The 17861-nt window shown below is 39.3% G+C and overlaps 1 protein-coding gene across 2 annotated transcripts in view; it reads right to left on the bottom strand.

Annotated features, from left to right (window-relative positions):
* Nucleotides 1-17861, bottom strand: part of DIAPH2 (diaphanous related formin 2) — a 415247-nt gene that overhangs the window by 349511 nt on the left and 47875 nt on the right. The window lies entirely within an intron of this gene.

Raw genomic sequence — 17861 nt, 5'->3', positions numbered from 1 at the left:
AACCATGTAATTCTAATGACAGTCATAATTCTCATGGGAATTTGGTTTTAAGAAGATACACTTTTTTTTTTCAAAAAAGAAGTCTTAAATCCTTGGTTTTAAATCCCTACAGAGCTACGCAGTTAAAATGGGTGCCTTAAATTCTACGCGTGTTCTATATTCTATTAATGTGTCCTATTAAGTGTTGTATATAGAAGAGAATGAGCATGTTGTTGTTGTTGTTATTATTTTAAAAAACTATGTTATACACATGCATACAGAGAGAGTAAACCTTCCCTAGTAAATGAGATAGGAGGAAACAAAATCAAATGAGCTAAATTTACTTTATTGTAAGGTTACATTAATAGATTCTTACAAGTTTGAGAGTACAAAACATCCTGCCAACCATTTTTAATTGCTATACCTGTTAAGGGAAGTTCTTTTCTAGTTTTTTTTTCTTTGACTATTAACCAACTGGGGGTTTCACCCTCTCTTGTTTGATTATTATCATTATATTAATTCTTATATATGATTAGAAATCCCTAACCCAATTCCTAAAGTACTCAGTCTTTGGAATTTCAAAATTTTGCCCACCAAGAAGGATCTAACTTGCTTTTCCATCTTAAAGCAGCTGTTGAGTCCCATGCCATAACAAATAATAAGTAATAATGAATCCATTCCAAATAGGTTAGGAGATGCTTTGAATCCAAAGACTTTCTCAAACTACTTCTTGAGATACCATCATTTGAATGCCACCAACTTAAGATTTTGTTTATTTGTTTAAATTGAGAAAAACATTACCCATGGAGGAGAAATTATAAAGTTAATACCACTTTATAATGCCTTGGTAAGGCCACACTTGGAATATTGCATTCAGTTTTGGTTGCCACCATGTAAAAAAGATGTGGAGACTTTAGGAAGAGTGCAGAGAAGAGCAACAAAGAGGATTAAGGGACTGGAGGCTAAAACATATGAAGAATGGTTGCAGGAATTGGGTATATCTAGTTTAATGAAAAGAAGGAGTGGGGGAGACATGATAGCAGTGTTCCGATATCTCAGGGGCTGCAACAAAGAAGAGGGAGTCAAGCTATTCTCCAAAGCACCTGAGGGTAGAACAAGAAGCAACGGATGGAAACTAATCAAGGAGAGAAGCAACTTAGAACTAAGGAGAAACTTCCTAAAAGTTAAAACAATTAATCAGTTAAACAATTTGCCTCCAGAAGTTGTAAATGCTCCAACACTGGACATTTTTAAGAAGATGTTGGATAACTATTTGTCTGAAGTGGTGTAGGATTTCCTGCCTAAGCAGGGGATTGGACTAGAAGACCTCCAAGGTTGTGTTGTGTTGTGTTGTGTTTGTTCTATTCTATTCTATTCTATTCTATTCTATTCTATTCTATTCTAGATTCTCTGTAGTAAATTTCCCCACTATAGCTTTTCCTCTAATCCTAGATCTCTGGTCTAACTCAACATTTTGCATTTAGAATATTAAGTTTCAACTCAACATTTTGCATTTAGAATATTAAGTTTCAACTCATAAACTTTAATAAATAATCTGCTGGAAATTATGGTGTCTGTTTACACATGTACTAAGAAATGCAAAGCATTCTGTACATACAATGCCAAAAAAAATTTAAACAGATGTTCACGTTTTGGTGCAAAACTATTTTAAGTTCCCTAATATATATCTATCTATATATATACAGCAGCTTTCCCAATAATGTTTACTTTAATAAACATAGAGGGCTGTCAAATTTACATGTGAAAAAATGAAACTTCTGAGCTGCTTATTTGTTCATTTCTCTTCTGTGGCTGCTTGAGCTTGCTTTAAAATTGTGACTAACAACAAAGGTTACACCACAATAAGAAAATACAGCAGGTTTAATGTAATGGAAGATGCCACAGACTGCCAAACTAATGTCAGAGCATTACATATCTATTACCGTATTTTTCAGACTATAAGACGCATCTAAATTTACAGGAGGAAAACAAGAAAAAAAATAGTTTTTGGCCTCTGTGAGTCGGATTTTTGCCCTCCCCAGCCCCCAGAAGCACTCTGCAGTGCTCCACAAGGCCTGTTTTTGGCCTGCAGAGTGCTTTTGGGGGTCGGGGAGGGCAACAGTGTGATGAATGGAGGGCTTGGGATCCCAAAAGCGGGCCTGTTTCTGGAAAAACAGACTGTATGGAGCACTGCAGAGTGCTTCTGGGGCAGTGATGAAATCTGAATCGGTTTGCTACCGGTTTGCTAGCCGCGCACGCGTGTTGTGCGCCAAGCACACATGTATGCGCAGTGCACACCAAACATGCACTATTGCGTGCGCATGCACAGTACGCGCCAAAAGGAGGCTTGGAAAGGTAAGTAGAACAGCAAGGGGGGGGGGATCAGCTGTGCTGCATGATTTAGCTTTTCTAGAAAGCAGGATTTCCTGCTTTCTAGCAAAGATAAACCGAGAGGCACAGCTGATAGTTGGAAATACCAGTTCGGAGGAACCAATAGCTTTTTTTAACTACTGGTTCAACCAAACCGATAGCTAACTATCAGTTTAATCAAACCAGTAGGTTTTTTTTACTACCAGTTCACCCGAACTGGTAGTTTTTATCTCTACTGGTTCACCCGAATCGGAGCAAACCAGTAGCATTTCACTCCTGTTCTGGGGGCCTGGGAGGGCGAAAATGCGATGCACGGAGGGTTCACAAGGTCAAAAATGCCCATATTCGGTCTGTAAGATGCACCAAATTTTCACCCACTTTTTGGGGGGGAAAGGTGCGTCTTATACTCCAAAAAGTATAGTAGTTGTAATGTTAGGGTAGCTTCAGATTGCCTATTTCCAGTAATTCTAATCAGATCTGGATTTTTCCACCCTTTTAAGCCTATAATAATTTACCACAGGACTTTGATGATGGAAAGGGACAGAGCACAACTGCACACAGGGAAAGAAATTAATGCAGTCTAACACGTACTGCCTTGCCATAGCTAGCTTCAATGAACACACGTACGCCCTTTCAACCTTACTACCTATTACCTTGTAAACTGTATCAGCAAGCAAACATCCTTCATAATGTTGATTCTCCATTTACAGCCACATCATCGCATGTACAACTAGAGTTCAATGCCATTCGATTCAAGGAGGGCAAGAGAAACTGTTTTAACCTCTAGACCACTTCGTTTGTTTTTTTTAATCTCTCCATTGATCAAAAAAGTCTACATCATGCAAATGCACAAAGTCAATTACGGAGCACAAAAGTCAGAAGGCGCTACTCATTAGCGCTGGAGAAGAAAGAGAGTATTTCACGTGTCAATAATAATGGCCAACTCAGCATTTTCCAGTCACTATCCAGGAAGACAGAGAGCTACACCCTAACTTCCAAGCCCAGTTAACAAAAACAACGTAAAACATGCACGCATTTGGGCTATTATGTGTAATGATATCCAAATCTACCGCTTTGTGTAGTCCTAATATTCTTATTAGAGTAACTAATAAGTAACTAACGGGAGATAAAATCTTTTTTTTTTCATGTTTTATTTGTTTTATTTTATATAATATTCAATTTCCATCAAACAGTGCGTGATCTGGGTACAGTTGTTTTTAAATAGTCATAATCCACGTATTTGTTGTATTTTTCATCACAATAATATTAATAATATAATAACAATAATACTTAACATCATCTACGGGACCGCCTGCTGTTACCATATGCCTCCCACCGACCCGTACGCTCTCACAGAGAGGGACTTCTCAGGGTGCCGTCCGCCAAACAATGTCGGCTGGCGGCCCCCAGGGGAAGGGCCTTCTCTGTGGGGGCTCCCACACTCTGGAACGAGCTTCCCCCAGGTTTACGCCAAATACCTGACCTTCGGACTTTCCGCCGCGAACTGAAGACACACCTTTTTATCCGCGCGGGGCTGGCTTGAATTGAATTTTAAATGTCAAATTTTTATTAATTTTAAATGGGGATTTTTAGTGTATGGTAAATTTTTAAATTTTCAGGCTAATTTAAATAAGTTTTTTAAATTGCATTTTAAATTGTACTTTGTATTGTTTATTTTATTTTGCCTGTACACCGCCTTGAGTCCTTCGGGAGAAGGGTGGTATAAAAATCAAATAAATAAATAAAATAAATAAATAAATAAATCTTCCTTAACAACTCTCCACATTAACATTTCCTCTTTTTATATCTCTTCCTTTCTAACTTCTTGGAGATGAAATCTTTAACATTGTAAGCCACCCAGAGCCACCATCTTTTGGTGAGACGGGCAGCAAATAAACTTAATAATAATAATCTTAGAATTTGTTTATTTGTTTGTGTTAAATTTATTCCTCCCCCCATCTCATATCTAATGATTCTGGTCGGTTTACAAATATAATTCCATGAGAGCCAGTCTCAAGTCTATTAAAATAGCTGGAAACAATTGTCTAAACATTCCATTTTTCCAGTTAACCTTTTTATTGAGTTATAAAGTGTTATAAAATACAAAGTAAATAGAAAAGCAGTGGGGGGAAAGGGGGAAAGAGATGAGAGGAAAGATAAGAAAAAAGAAAAGAAAAAGAAGCATTCACTTCCAACTCTCTGTTAAGAGTAAAATAAGGCATTAACATCAAATGACAACTTTTTGCTTTTTTTGGAGTAGGATTCATATTTTAATGCAGAAAATAATACAGAAAAAAAAAAACAATGAAACCATAACTTTTTTCTTTTGGGCTTAATGGAAAAACAAGTGGAGAAAAAATTCAGAACTTTTGTTATTATACATGTTGACTGCAGCAAGACTGCGGTATGCACAAGAATGGAAGGACACTTCGATTTGTACTATGGACAAATGATTGCAGAAGTTGATGGAGTTGCAGAATTGACCCCTTTGATTAAAGAAAAGAAGAACATAAGTGCTTTTCTTTCCACATGGAGACCGCTTCTGAACTCCGTGCTTGATGCGGAAAAGTATGAAACTATGACTTTGGGTTTTACCGATTAGATGATAGATCTTTATAGAAATAGCTTGTTTGTGTTATTCTGAAAAAGCAGAAAGTTGTGATTTGATGTTAACTGCCTAAACATTCCAGACATCTGAAGGGGATCAGAGAAACTACAATCTCTATGAAGGGGAGACGCGGTGTGGCTCAGTGGCTAAGACGCTGAGCTTGTTAATCAGAAAGGTCGGCAGTTCAGTGGTTCGAACCCCTTGTGCCGCGTAACGGGGTGAGCTCCCGTTACTTGTCCCAGCTTCTGCCAACCTAGAAGTTCGAAAGCACGTAAAAAATGCAAGTCGAAAAATAGGGACCGCCTTTTGTGGGAAGGTAGCAGCGTTCCATGCGCCTTCAGTGTTTAGTCATGCAGGCCACATGACCATGGAGACATCTTCAGACAGCGCTGGCTCTTTGGCTTTGAAACAGAAATGAGCACCGCCCCCTAGAGTCGAGAACGACTAGCACATATGTGCAAGGGGAACCTTTAGCTTTTTACCTATAGCTGTTAGTCCTGGAAGCCATCTTTTACTTTGGATCTTCAGGGTTGCCACATTTAGTGCTGTGGGAAACTGAGAGGGGGGGGATTGCATGGAGTTGGGGAGATATCTAGTCATAATAACATTATTTTCTCTGGGAGTCAAGGACATCTTGCCCTGCACCTGGAGTGGCATAACTGGGAAGCATCTCCAGTTGGGATGGTGCATTGATCGGCCCTTTGATGGACATGTGGGTGTTAGGCAGGGACTTGGACTTTCTTTTGGGTGGGGAAAACCTGGAAGCTTTCAGATTTGGTTTTTCCCAGTGTGCCAATATGACATCTCTAATAAAGTGGAACTTTGAGGGAATTCTAGCCTCAGAGTCTTCTTTCGTTGGGGGTGTTACTTGGAACCCTGACATTAGCAATAACCATATAAAAAATTATCTCATAAAAAAATCAATTGATTTGTGAGGTACCTGTACTGAATAACTTCAGAAAGCGAAAAGCATTCTATGTCAAAGCTTGCAAGTAATGTTACCTTCAAATAAGACCTGTGTCTATTTTTTTTATTTATTTATTTACATTTATATCCCGCCCTTCTCCGAAGACTCAGGGCGGCTTACAATGTATAAGGCAATAGTCTCATTCTATTTGTATATTTACAAAGTCAACTTATTGCCCCCCCAACAATCTGGGTCCTCATTTTACCTACCTTATAAAGGATGGAAGGCTGAGTCAACCTCGGGCCGGGCTTGAACCTGCAGTAATTGCAGGCTACTGTGTTCTAATAACAGGCTTCTTACCAGCCTGAGCTATTACGGCCCTAATGTACCTGTGTACATGTTGTCATTTGTTAACACAAACGCATTTCTAGACTCCTTAAGGGAAAAGGTTTTAAATTACTTACAAAGCAAGGTGATTCTTGCTTATGTAGGAATAAGCTGGAAAGGAAGAGGCAGTTTGGTGTAGTGGTTAAGGCACCAAGCCTGAAACCAGAAGACAGTAAGTTCTAGCCCTGCTTTAGGTATGAAACTAGCTGGGTGACTTTGGGCCAATCTCTTTCAGACAGAAAATGGGTTTCTGCCCATTTTGATATCTTTCTAAGAAAACTGCAGGGATTAGTGTTGTGACCCAGACCCAATAGGTAGTAATAAACGTAGTCCATGGAAAAACAAACAAACTTTATTCGAACAGCTGGGAATTACTTCAACTCAAAGTAAAACAAATGCAACACAAATTCCTCAGTTATCTCCCAAACCTTGGTCCAATTAGGTAAACTGCCAAAGGCCCTTCCTGGCAAACATCCAGAAGGCACAAAAACAAAGACGTAGATGAAGCAGAAGACGAAGCAGAAGACACAGCTACAATGTGGGGCCGGTTTAGCTCAGGCTGGTAAGGCCTGTTATTAAGAACACAAAGCCTGCAATTACTGCAGGTTCAAGCCCGGCCCAAGGTTGACTCAGCCTTCCATCCTTTATAAGGTAGGTAAAATGAGGACCCAGATTGTTGGGGGGGGCAATAAGTTGACTTTGTAAAAATATACAAATAGAATGAGACTATTGCCTTATACACTGTAAGCTGCCCTGAGTCTTCGGAGAAGGGCGGGGTATAAATGTAAACAAAACAAAAAAAATGTTGTTTTCCAGCAAGGCTCAAACGCTGGTGCTGGTCTGTTTGAGGGGCCAATCATCTCTTGGCCCTACTCCCGAGTTGTCCTCTCTGCTTGAGCTGCTCTTGCCTTCTGGCAGCTCTTCTCATGTGTGCATTAGGAACAGGCTCCTCCTGTTCCTCTGCCTCACTACAATCAGTCTCTGGAGGCTCTGGAGTCCGCACCACACTTCCCGATGGCCCTGGCTTCACCTCAGCCTCATCACTGTCCGACTCCACAGGCTGCTGATGGACCACAACAATTAGTCCAGAAAGTCACCATGAGTAAAAACTGACTTGAGTTACCATCACAGGCATTTCTTATCACGTGGCTTTCCTTTTTTTTTCCATTGAAAACACTCAAACCATTTTGCTTAGAGGAAAACATTTTTTCCCCAATTTATTTTCTTGCAGGCGTTTTATTGCCAGGCTAGGTAACATCATCAGCGCATAAGAGAGAGGATTTGTGTCAATCATTTACACTTTACACTTTTATTTACTGTGAAAATGTCTTTTCTCAGTGTTTTTGAATTATAAACATTTTTCAATGGGATGATGTTCCTTCCAAAGCTTTACAGTTTTCACTTCTCTTCTTGCAAAATTTACGAAGAAATGGTAGAAATGATGACCTTTTAATTCCACTAATACTATTATTAAATAAACAGCAATATTTGATTTGATTAAATGTCTAAACCACCCATGTCACCCTAACCCAGAAACACTCTGTAGCATATCATTCTCAAAAGTGCTTACAAAGTGCTTACTAAGTGCTTAGAGTTCTGGCAATCTATCTTGCAAATCCAGAGTAATCAAATAATGTTAATGTTCCACTCTTTCAGTTCCCATAACCGAAATGTATGAAACAAAATAGAAAGAAAATTCTTCAGCATTTATCAATGTCCATGGGTGACTTGACATAGGTAAATATGTCTTAAAGCAGGGGTCTCCAACTTTAGTAACTTTAAGGCTTGGGGACTTAAACTCCCAAGAGTTCCTCAGCCAGCTTTCCTGGTTGAGGAATTCTGGGAGTTGAACTCCACAAACCTTAAAAGTTACTAAGGTTGGAGACCCCCTGCCTTAAAGTCTACTTGGGTAAAAGTCTGTAGAGATTCTCAGTTTTCCAGGTCATAGTTGTCCCAAAGAGGTTTTTTTCAGGAGGCAACTGGACTTTGTTTTTTTTTTCTTTGAAGATGTTTCGCTTCTCATCCAAGAAGCTTCTTCAGCTCTGACAGGATAGTGAGGGATGGAAGTATTTATATTCCTTGCAGACAGCTGGTCATTTGCATCCTTTGAGAGGCTCATTGAAGCACTTGGAGGTTTTATCTGTGTCCTCAGGGTCACCTGAGTGGTGCTCCTGGTTCTTGTAGTCTGCAATTTTTTTCCCTCTGGGAATCCATTCCTACTCCCACGCCATTCCAAGGGTCTTCATCCCAAATTGTATAGCTAAAAATCTGTAGAGATTCTCAGTCAACCAGGTCATGGTTGTCCCAAAGGTAATTTTTCAGAAGACAAGTGGACTTCGTTTTTTTTCTTTGAAGACATTTCACTTCTCATCCAAGAAGCTTCTTCAGCCCTGACAGGATCCTTCCATTCCCCATCATCCATTCTGAGTTGAAGAAGCTTCTTGGATGAGAAGCGAAATGCCTTCAAAGAAAAAAACAAGAAAGTCCACAATTTTGGCCACTACTGTAGTTTATGCCTTCTGACTCAAAAGTTCTCCTAACCAGTTTCAAATCTTGAATGCATGATGTCTTGTCTATTTTATAACAAAGCCATGTTTGACAGATGTCACCTTCCTACCAAGTTGGTAGCAATGGTAGTACAGAGGTAGGGCCTCTGTGGCTCAGACTGGTAAGACAGTCTGTTATTAACAGCAGCTGCTTGCAATTACTGCAGGTTCTAGTCCCACCAGGCCCAAGGTTGACTCAGCCTTCCATCCTTTATAAGGTAGGTAAAATGAGGACCCAGATTGTTGGGGGCAATAAGTTGACTTTGTATATAAATATACAAATAGGATGAAGACTATTGCTAACATAGTGTAAGCCGCCCTGAGTCTTCGGAGAAGGGCGGGATATAAATGTGAATTAATTTTTAAAAAAAAAAAACATAACTCAACATTTTTCCTCTACTGCAATATCAACTAACCAGCACACATCATAATGATTCTACCAACTTTGACAGATGAGCAAATATCTCTTTACAAGAAGACTACATCATAGCTACAGTTCTGGTAAATTGCAGATTGGCTTATTTCAGAACAGTGGTTATTATTAATAGACAATTCCTAAAGCTCCTTAGCTTGACATAGTCTCTGCCTGTATTTAATGAAGTCAAGTCAGATTTTTTTTTTCAACCCACAGCATCCCTAATAGGATTTGTATGTGTCTGATAGTTAATTATATCAGGGACCTCTTCAAGTTCACTAATCCTTTTTGTGCATCTTTCAACAGTTAGACGTGCTAGATGAGGGTATTTTGATTCGCACAACTGTATCAATCATTAAGAGTATTAAAACTTAACAGAGTGTAGAAAGGTAAGGAAGAAATTGAGAAGCGCCAATGATCACACAAGTCTCTGCAACTCCTTGAATTTATGGGAGTAGTGTGTCTCCACAATTCTAAAAGACTTTCGTTTTTTACAGACAAGCAGGGCTCCTGTTTGATCACCGCCTCAAACTCTTCAAACAACTTGCCTCCAGAAGTTGTGAATGCTCCAACAATGGAAGTTTTTAAGATGATGTTGGATAACCATTTGTCTGAAGTGGTGTAGCACCTCATGCTTGGGCAGGGGGTTGGACTAGAAGACCTCCAAGGTCCCTTCCAACTCTGCTATTCTATTCTATTCTATTCCGTTCTATTCTATTCCGTTCTATTCTATTCCATTCCATTCCATTCCATTCCATTCCATTCCATTCCATTCCATTCCATTCCACTCCACTCCACTCCACTCTACTCTTATTCCTATTCCTATTCCTATTCCTGTTCCTATTCCTGTTCCTGTTCCTGTTCCATTCCATTCCATTCCTATTCTACTCTACTCTACTCTACTCTACTCTACTCTACTTTACTCTACTCTACTCTACTCTACTCTAGTCCCAAAGGTTGTTTTTCAAGAGGCAACTGGGTTTTCTTGTTTTTCCTTGAAGATGTTTCACTTGTCATCCAAGAAATGTCTTCAGGTCATGTAGAAGAATTGGAAGCTTCTTGGATGAGAAGCGAAACGTCTTCAAGAAAAAACAAGAAAACCCAGTTGCCTCTCTTGAAAAAACCTTTAGGATAAGCATGAAATGGATGGCTGAGAATCTCCGTAAGTGCCTCAAACTCGTTTCAGTGATTGTGTGTCGATTTTGTTAAGAACATATTTTATCAGGCAACAGCACTTGGCCAACCTTGCCTGAACGCAGAAGCTAAGCAAGGTCACACTTTGTTATTATGAGGATGGGAGACAGCTATGAAACAGGAGGTCTGTAGCCCATACTCAAAACACAGCTCTTTAAGTAGAAATGACAGATCAATACCATACTGTTGTCAAGAAAACTGTATGAATGTGTCTCCTTAGTCATCAGTTACTGATCGTAATTTGAGGATGCTTTTAGTTCTATTCCTGAAGGACACAGATACCATTATTCCAAAAGGATGGTTCTGTTTCAAATAAATATTTAGGGAACGCTGCAGAATGCCATCGTACAAAAGCAGCAACAATGGAAACGAGATATAGTTTACTGCCCAAGCAGAAATAATGGTGCATTAAAATTTGCATGCCATCTTGGTCTCTCCTACATCCAAGGGCAAAACATAAACCAAACTTAAATTTTCAGGTTACCACTAGGTAAGGGGTTTTTCCATGTCATGCACTTTGTACAAAAATCACATGTCAGGATAAATTCCAGTAGTATGAAAGTTTTTAACTCCAGATAATTCTGATACACACACAGAGAGAGAAACTAATATTTATTCTAAATTATGCTGCTTTCATGGAAACGTCCTCTATTTGGTCATTTCTACTTTGCTTGGGATTTAACACTTAAAAGCCTTCACGATGTAATACATGTGGGTGACATTCTTGTGAACTGCTAAAAGAGATTTTTTTGTTTCGGAACGAAGATTACCCCATGCTGAATTTAAGCAACCTTGTGAAATAGATATATAAACCACTACACTGTCAGAGGCAGTCCCTGAAAATAAACTTCCTGAAGTCAGATAGGCTCAACTCCCAGGGGAAACGAAATGTTAAAAAACCTCACAAGGAAACAAACATTTTGCAGCAAACCACTGCCACCTTTGCAATTATTATGCCATTTTTAAATACACAGTGGTAATTCAAGCATTTCAATTATTTCAAAATTGATAGCCTTGAAAAAAGAAAGGGGGGGTTTCAAAATCCATTTTCAAAGCTTTTCACCTGCATATTCCCAACCGCTAGCCACAGTTCAAAGTGGATAATTCTTAACAGGATTACTGTCTCACAATGTTATTTTTGCTTGCAGCCTACCTATCATTATAACTCCCGTTCATCTTCTTTTGCTATAGACATGCTAATATAAAATGCTAAAGCTTGAACCTGTTTCTTTAATGTAGGATTCAGATGTAAGGAAACTGAGAAACGATTCAACTTCCAATTTTATTACTTAGCTGCTTATCTCTAATGAAATGTACAAAAATGCTAAGAGCGGTACTTATTTTACACAGGAAGAAAAAAATGTATTTATATCACTGCACAATATTTCACTTGCGGTATATTACATCTCTTAAGTTCTTCCTCCCATGGATTCGTACATACAAAAAAAAACAAAAAACCCTGAGCCAATTAAAGAGCTACATTGCAAAATTACTCCAATCGCTCCATTGAACTATCTTGACTATTATTAAAATGTCCAACTTCTCCAATTCAAGTTACTAAAATAAATGCTTTGGACATCTTGTGTTGTGTACCACTAAATTCCATTTACAATTACTTGTGAGGACTTGGGGACTGTAAATGAAAGTATAAAAGTGCAGCAATTTCAAATTTCTAGGTTCTACCATGTCGCAAGATTTAAAATGGACAGTTAACATAAAAAATGTCATCAAAAAAGCACAACAAAGAATCTTCTTTCTGCACCAACTCAGAAAGCTCAAACTGCCCAAGGAGCTGCTGATCCAGTTCTCCAGAGGAATTATTGAGTCTGTCATCTGCACCTACATAACTGTCTGGTTTGGTTCTGCAATCCAACAAGACAGACACAGACTTCAGAGGATAGTTGGAACTGCAGAAAAAACAATTGCTACCAACCTGCCTTCCATTGCGGACCTGTATACTGCACAAGTCAAAAAGAGGGCTGTGAAAATATTTATAGACCCCTCACATCCTGGACAAAAACTGTTTCAACTCCTACCTTCAAAATGACACTATAGAGCATTGCACTACAGAACAACTAGACACAAGAACAGTTTTTCCCCAAACGCCATCACTCTGCTAAACAAATAATTCCCTCAACACTGCTGAACTATTCACTAAGTCTGCACTAATATTAATCTTCTCTTCATTCCTATCACCCATCTCCTTCTACTTATGACTGAATGACTGTAACTTTGTTGCTTGTATCCTTACGATTTATATTGGTAGTGTTTCCTGATTGCTTATTTGTACCCTATGACTATTATTAAGTGTTGTACCTTATGATTCTTGATGAATGTATCTTTTTTTATGTACACTGAGAGCATATGAACCAAAGACAAATTCCTTGTGTGTACGATCACATTTGGCCAATAAAAAATTCTATTCTGTTCTGTCCTGTCCTGTCCTGTCCTGTCCTGTCCTGTCCTATCCTATCCTATTCTAAATGTTGTATCTTACGATTCTTGATGAATATATTTTATTTTTTTCTTCATGTACACTGAGAGCATAAGCACCAAAGACAAATTCCTTGTATGTCCAATCACACTCGGCCAATAAAAAAAATATGTTCCTTTCTGTTCTGTTCTGTTCTGTTCTGTTCAATAGATGTTAATTTAACTCATCTTTCCTACAATATAAAAAATAACCTTCTAACAGTACTTAACCAAGTGGCTTAACATAATATTATCATTGCTGGTAAAATATAACATAGCCCAAGGGGAACAAAAAGAAAAAAGAAAAGAAAACAGAAAATAAGAATCTCACCCTATCCATTTCAAGGATGAATTTTAAGGAAGAATCCTTTCATCATTTGTCAACTGTGCCACCCAAGAAATATGAACCAGGCTATAAATTGTACTGAGATGTTACCGAGAATCTGATGACTCACAGATTTTGTAAGAACATTAAGAGCCACGGTACAGAGATAAATGGAGCCCATCGTTTTATATCTTCCACTGCCAATCAGATGCTTAAAAGAAGCCACAAGCAGGATATGAGTGCCACAAAGCCAACCACCCATGTTTCTCCAGAATTAATGTACCGTCTCATGAAGAATAGAAAAAAAAAAAATGAAGAGAGTCATTTAGAAACTGGGACTTCTTTTGGAAACCCATCATTAAAAAGAAGCTACTTAAAAGTCTGTACAAGTGACAGTTTGATCTAGAACAGGGGTCGGCAACCTTAATCACTCAAAGAGCCACAAAGGTCCTAACCGGAAGCCCCCGTTCAATTCTGGAGGCGACCGGAAGTCCAGTTCCCCCATCACAATCGCCTCCTAGTGTGGCATCTTTTTTCGTCTACCTGTCCTAACTGAAAGTCCTATCAATTGTGAAGCCGACCAGCAACAAGGAGCCGCAAGAGAAGGATGAAAGAGCCACATGCGGCTCCAGAGCCACAGGTTGCTGACCCCTGATCTAGAACGATGATGGTGAACCTATGGCATGCGTGCCGAGGTGCCACAAAGAGCCCTCTCTGTTGGCAAGTGTGCCGTCACCACCTGGTCTTCGGGTTTCCGGAGATCTGCCACGCACGAAGACCAGGTGGCTAGTGCACACATGTGTACCGGCTAGCTGGTCTTCAAGTTTCTGGGGCAACTTAGAACTCAGGAGAAATTTCCTGACAGTTAGAACAATTAATCAGTGGAACGACTTGCCTGCAGAAGTTGTGAATGCTCCAAAACTGGAAATTTTTAAGAAAATGTTGGATAACCATCTGTCTGAGATGGTGTAGGGTTTCCTGCCTGGGCAGGGGGTTGGACTAGAAGGCTTCCAAAGTCCCTTCCAACTCTGGTTCTGTTCCGTTCCATTCCCCTTCTGTTCCGTTCCATTCATTCTATTCTATTCTATTCTATTCTATTCTATTCTATTCTATTCTATTCTTCATTCCAATACATTCTATTCTATTCTATTCTATTCTATTCTTTCAACTGAATTGTACAGCTTATATAATATAATATATAATATAACAACAGAGTTGGAAGGGACCTTGGAGGCCTTCTAGTCCAACCCCCTCCCAGGCAGGAAACCCTACACCATCTCAGTCAGATTCTATTCTATTCTATTCTATTCTATTCTATTCTATTCTGTTCTGTTCTATTCTATTCTATTCTATTCTTCATTCCAATACATTCTATTCTATTCTATTCTATTCTACTCTACTCTACTCTACTCTACTCTACTGTGCTATTCTATGATGTAGACAAGCTGTTTTATTAAGATTGAGGGGTCAGTTAATTCAACAGATTTATTTTTGGCTGATCGTTCTCTTTCATCCAAATTAACCTGACCTGGTTAAAGAGGTAAAGAAATTATTACTATTAATATTATTATTATTACTATATTACTATTATTAATTTAATTTAGTCTAAACTAAGAGTAGCATAGGTCACTGATTTCACTGTGACGATTGTGCCAAGATATGTGTTTTTTACCCCAACTTAAATTAGTTAACTTTCACTGTAATACGTCCAACTTTTCAAACTCAAGAGAGGCAATAAATGAGCAGAACCTAAATAATTCATAACAGTGAAAAAATAATATTGCAACTAATAGCAATTAAGAAGCTTTATAATCAACTGATTTATTTTTCCTCCTTTGCATTCAGTCCTTGTTCATGTTAAATTATACTTTCAAACATGATCTGGGATGGAGTTTCTAACTTCCACTGCCATTCCAAATTAGGCTTCAAAAGTATCCTTCCTTCCTTCCTTCCTTCCTTCCTTCCCTCCCTCCCTGTCTAAATCTTTATTTATTTCTTCCTTCCTTCCTTTCTCCCTCCCTCTCTTCCCTCCCTCCCTGCCTAAATCTTCCTTCCTTCCTTCCTTCCTTCCTTCCTTCCTTCCTTCCTTCCTTCCTTCCTTCCCTCCCTCCCTCCCTATATCTTCCTACCTTCTTTCCTTCCATTCATTGTTCCTCCCTTCCTTCCACCTTCCTTCCTTCCTTCTTCCATTCTTCCTTCCTTCCCTCCCTCCCTGCCTAAATCTTTATTTATTTATTCCTTCCTTCCTTCCTTCCTTCCTTCCTTCTCTCCCTCCCTCCCTCCCTTCCTCCTATTTTGGAAACTGGGGGAAATGGGTCCATAAGCCTTCTGTTCTATTCCTACTTTTAAAAAAACAGAAGGATAAGAAACTTAAAGAAAATAGCGTGGAACCCAGTAAATAGCCTAAGATTATCTATCCCTGTGCTATTAGATAAAAGTGGGGCATTTAATTAATTAATTAATTAATGGCTTTCTTACAGGAATGGTGGGTGTTTAAGCTGGAGGTTTTTAAGAAGAGATTGGACAATATTTTGTCTGAAATGGTATAGGGTTTCCTGCTTCAACCAGGAGTTGGACTAGAACAGAGGTCTCCAACCTTGGCAACTTTAAGACTTGTGGACTTCAGCTCCCAGAATTCCTCAGCCAGCTTTGCTGGCTGAGGAATTCTGGGAGCTAAAGTCCACAAGTCTTAAAGTTGCCAAGGTTGGAGACCCCTGGATTAGAAGACCTCCAAGATCTCTTCCAACTCTGTTATTCTGAAAGTATTTATAATAGCCAGAGATGGCTTTGCTTTAGCTCAATACTCACAACCGAATAAACATGCCAGCTTATTCTTTTGTCTCTTTATCCATGGCAATATTCCAAGATATCCTACTTAAACCTGTTGGGGAATCCTGAGAAGCAAATGCAGATGTCTATAAAAAAAACCGTTTTCTTAAAATTTAATGTTTTAACTGTTAAATTTAAAAATTTAGCTGAAATCTTGTGACAATTCCTCTGATACATATTTCCTATTCTTAGCCTTGCATTGACTCCCAAACTAGCTTTTTGGGATACTGCAAAATCAGGGGGGGGGGGAAATAATTCATTAATCACTACAATCCAACCGTCACTTTGGCATTTTAATTTGCAGGCTATTTCTTGCAATTGCGGGAACTGCTTTCATTCAGGGGCTTAACACTCTAATTTATCTTATTTATTAATCCACATTAATATTCCATTAAAGTGCTTTTAAGAGACTTACAATAAAAATGAGAACACAAGTATACCAATCAAAAGCATTAATAAGATAAAAGATATAGCTTATTCCTATCTGATTAAATCCTTCTTAAACAACTGAAAACTCTTAAAACTATCTTTAAACGTTTACTAAAAGCTAAAAGAGCGTCAGCTGACCTCAGAATTGATCTATAGAAGAAGCTATGACTTAGAACAGCGGTTCTCAACCTGTGGGTCGGGACCCCGTTGGGGGTCGAATGACGATTTGACAGGGGTCGCCTAAGACCATCGGAAATATGGGAAGTATACTTGCGAGTCGAAGAATCGCGCTCCAATGGTTGACTCCACAAGCCAGCTGCAGGCTCTTCAAATCGCTAGCCGAATTCGGCTTCAGGTGCGAAGAATAAAAAAAGAGAGAACTCTTTGCTCTGATGACTCCCTCTCAAGCCAGCTGCAATCAATCCCAATCGCTAGCCTAATCTGGCTTCAGGCGCGATAGACTTAATAGGGGAGGAGTCTCCTCTTTAATGCCTCCGTCCTCAAGGCAATTGCAAGCAGTTCAGATCGCTAGCCAATACGGCTTCAGGCGCGATAAATTCAAAACGAAAATAATTTTATGGTTGGGGTCGCCACATCATGGGGAATTGTATTAAAGGGGTCGCCACATTGTGGGGAATTGTATTAAAGGGGTCGCAGCACTATAAAGGTTGAGAACCATTGACTTAGAATGTCATTTTCTAGGCCCCAACCTTTCATATGGCAGCATCTGAAGTTGTAACTTGGATCATCTTCTTTTAACAACCCCATCATCCCTTGCGGGGTGGAGTCTAGGCAGCTGAATGGAGCTAGAAGAATGTTTTTAATGGCCGGATGCCCTTCCTGTAGCCCACGCAGAGTTTTGTTCAGCAAATATTCTCAGTGTGCCCAGAGAGAGAAATATCTGCCTCTACCAAGGATCGAACTCACAGCCTTTTGATTATGAGACGAGAGCTCAACCACTAGGCCACCACACCACTTCTCTGTTGTAACTTGGATGATGGACAACATTTATTTGCAGCAGGCAGATCCAAAGTTTGTAAGTGCCAAGCCTGTTGCTACCATAGCTCTAATCAGTTTCACTACAGGTAGTCCTTGACTTACAATTTGTTTAGTGATCGTTTGAAGCTGCAATAGCACTGGAAAAATTGACTTATGGTGGTTTTTCACACTTCTGACCATTGCAGCATTCCTGTGGTCATGTGATCAAAATTTGAAGAGTTGACAACTGGCATGTACTTATGACAGTTCCACAGCTCCGGAATCACATTTATAATCTTGCTAGCTGGTGTCTAAGGGACATGATGGCTTAGTGGGTAAGATGCTGAGCTAGTCGATCGAAAGGTCGGCAGTTCAGCGATTCGAATCCCTAATGCTCTGTAACGGGGTGAGCTCCCATTACT

The sequence above is a fragment of the Ahaetulla prasina genome, chromosome 11, assembly GCF_028640845.1.
Source record: "Ahaetulla prasina isolate Xishuangbanna chromosome 11, ASM2864084v1, whole genome shotgun sequence".
NCBI lineage: Eukaryota > Metazoa > Chordata > Lepidosauria > Squamata > Colubridae > Ahaetulla > Ahaetulla prasina.
This window is presented reverse-complemented; position numbering and strand designations above follow the sequence as displayed.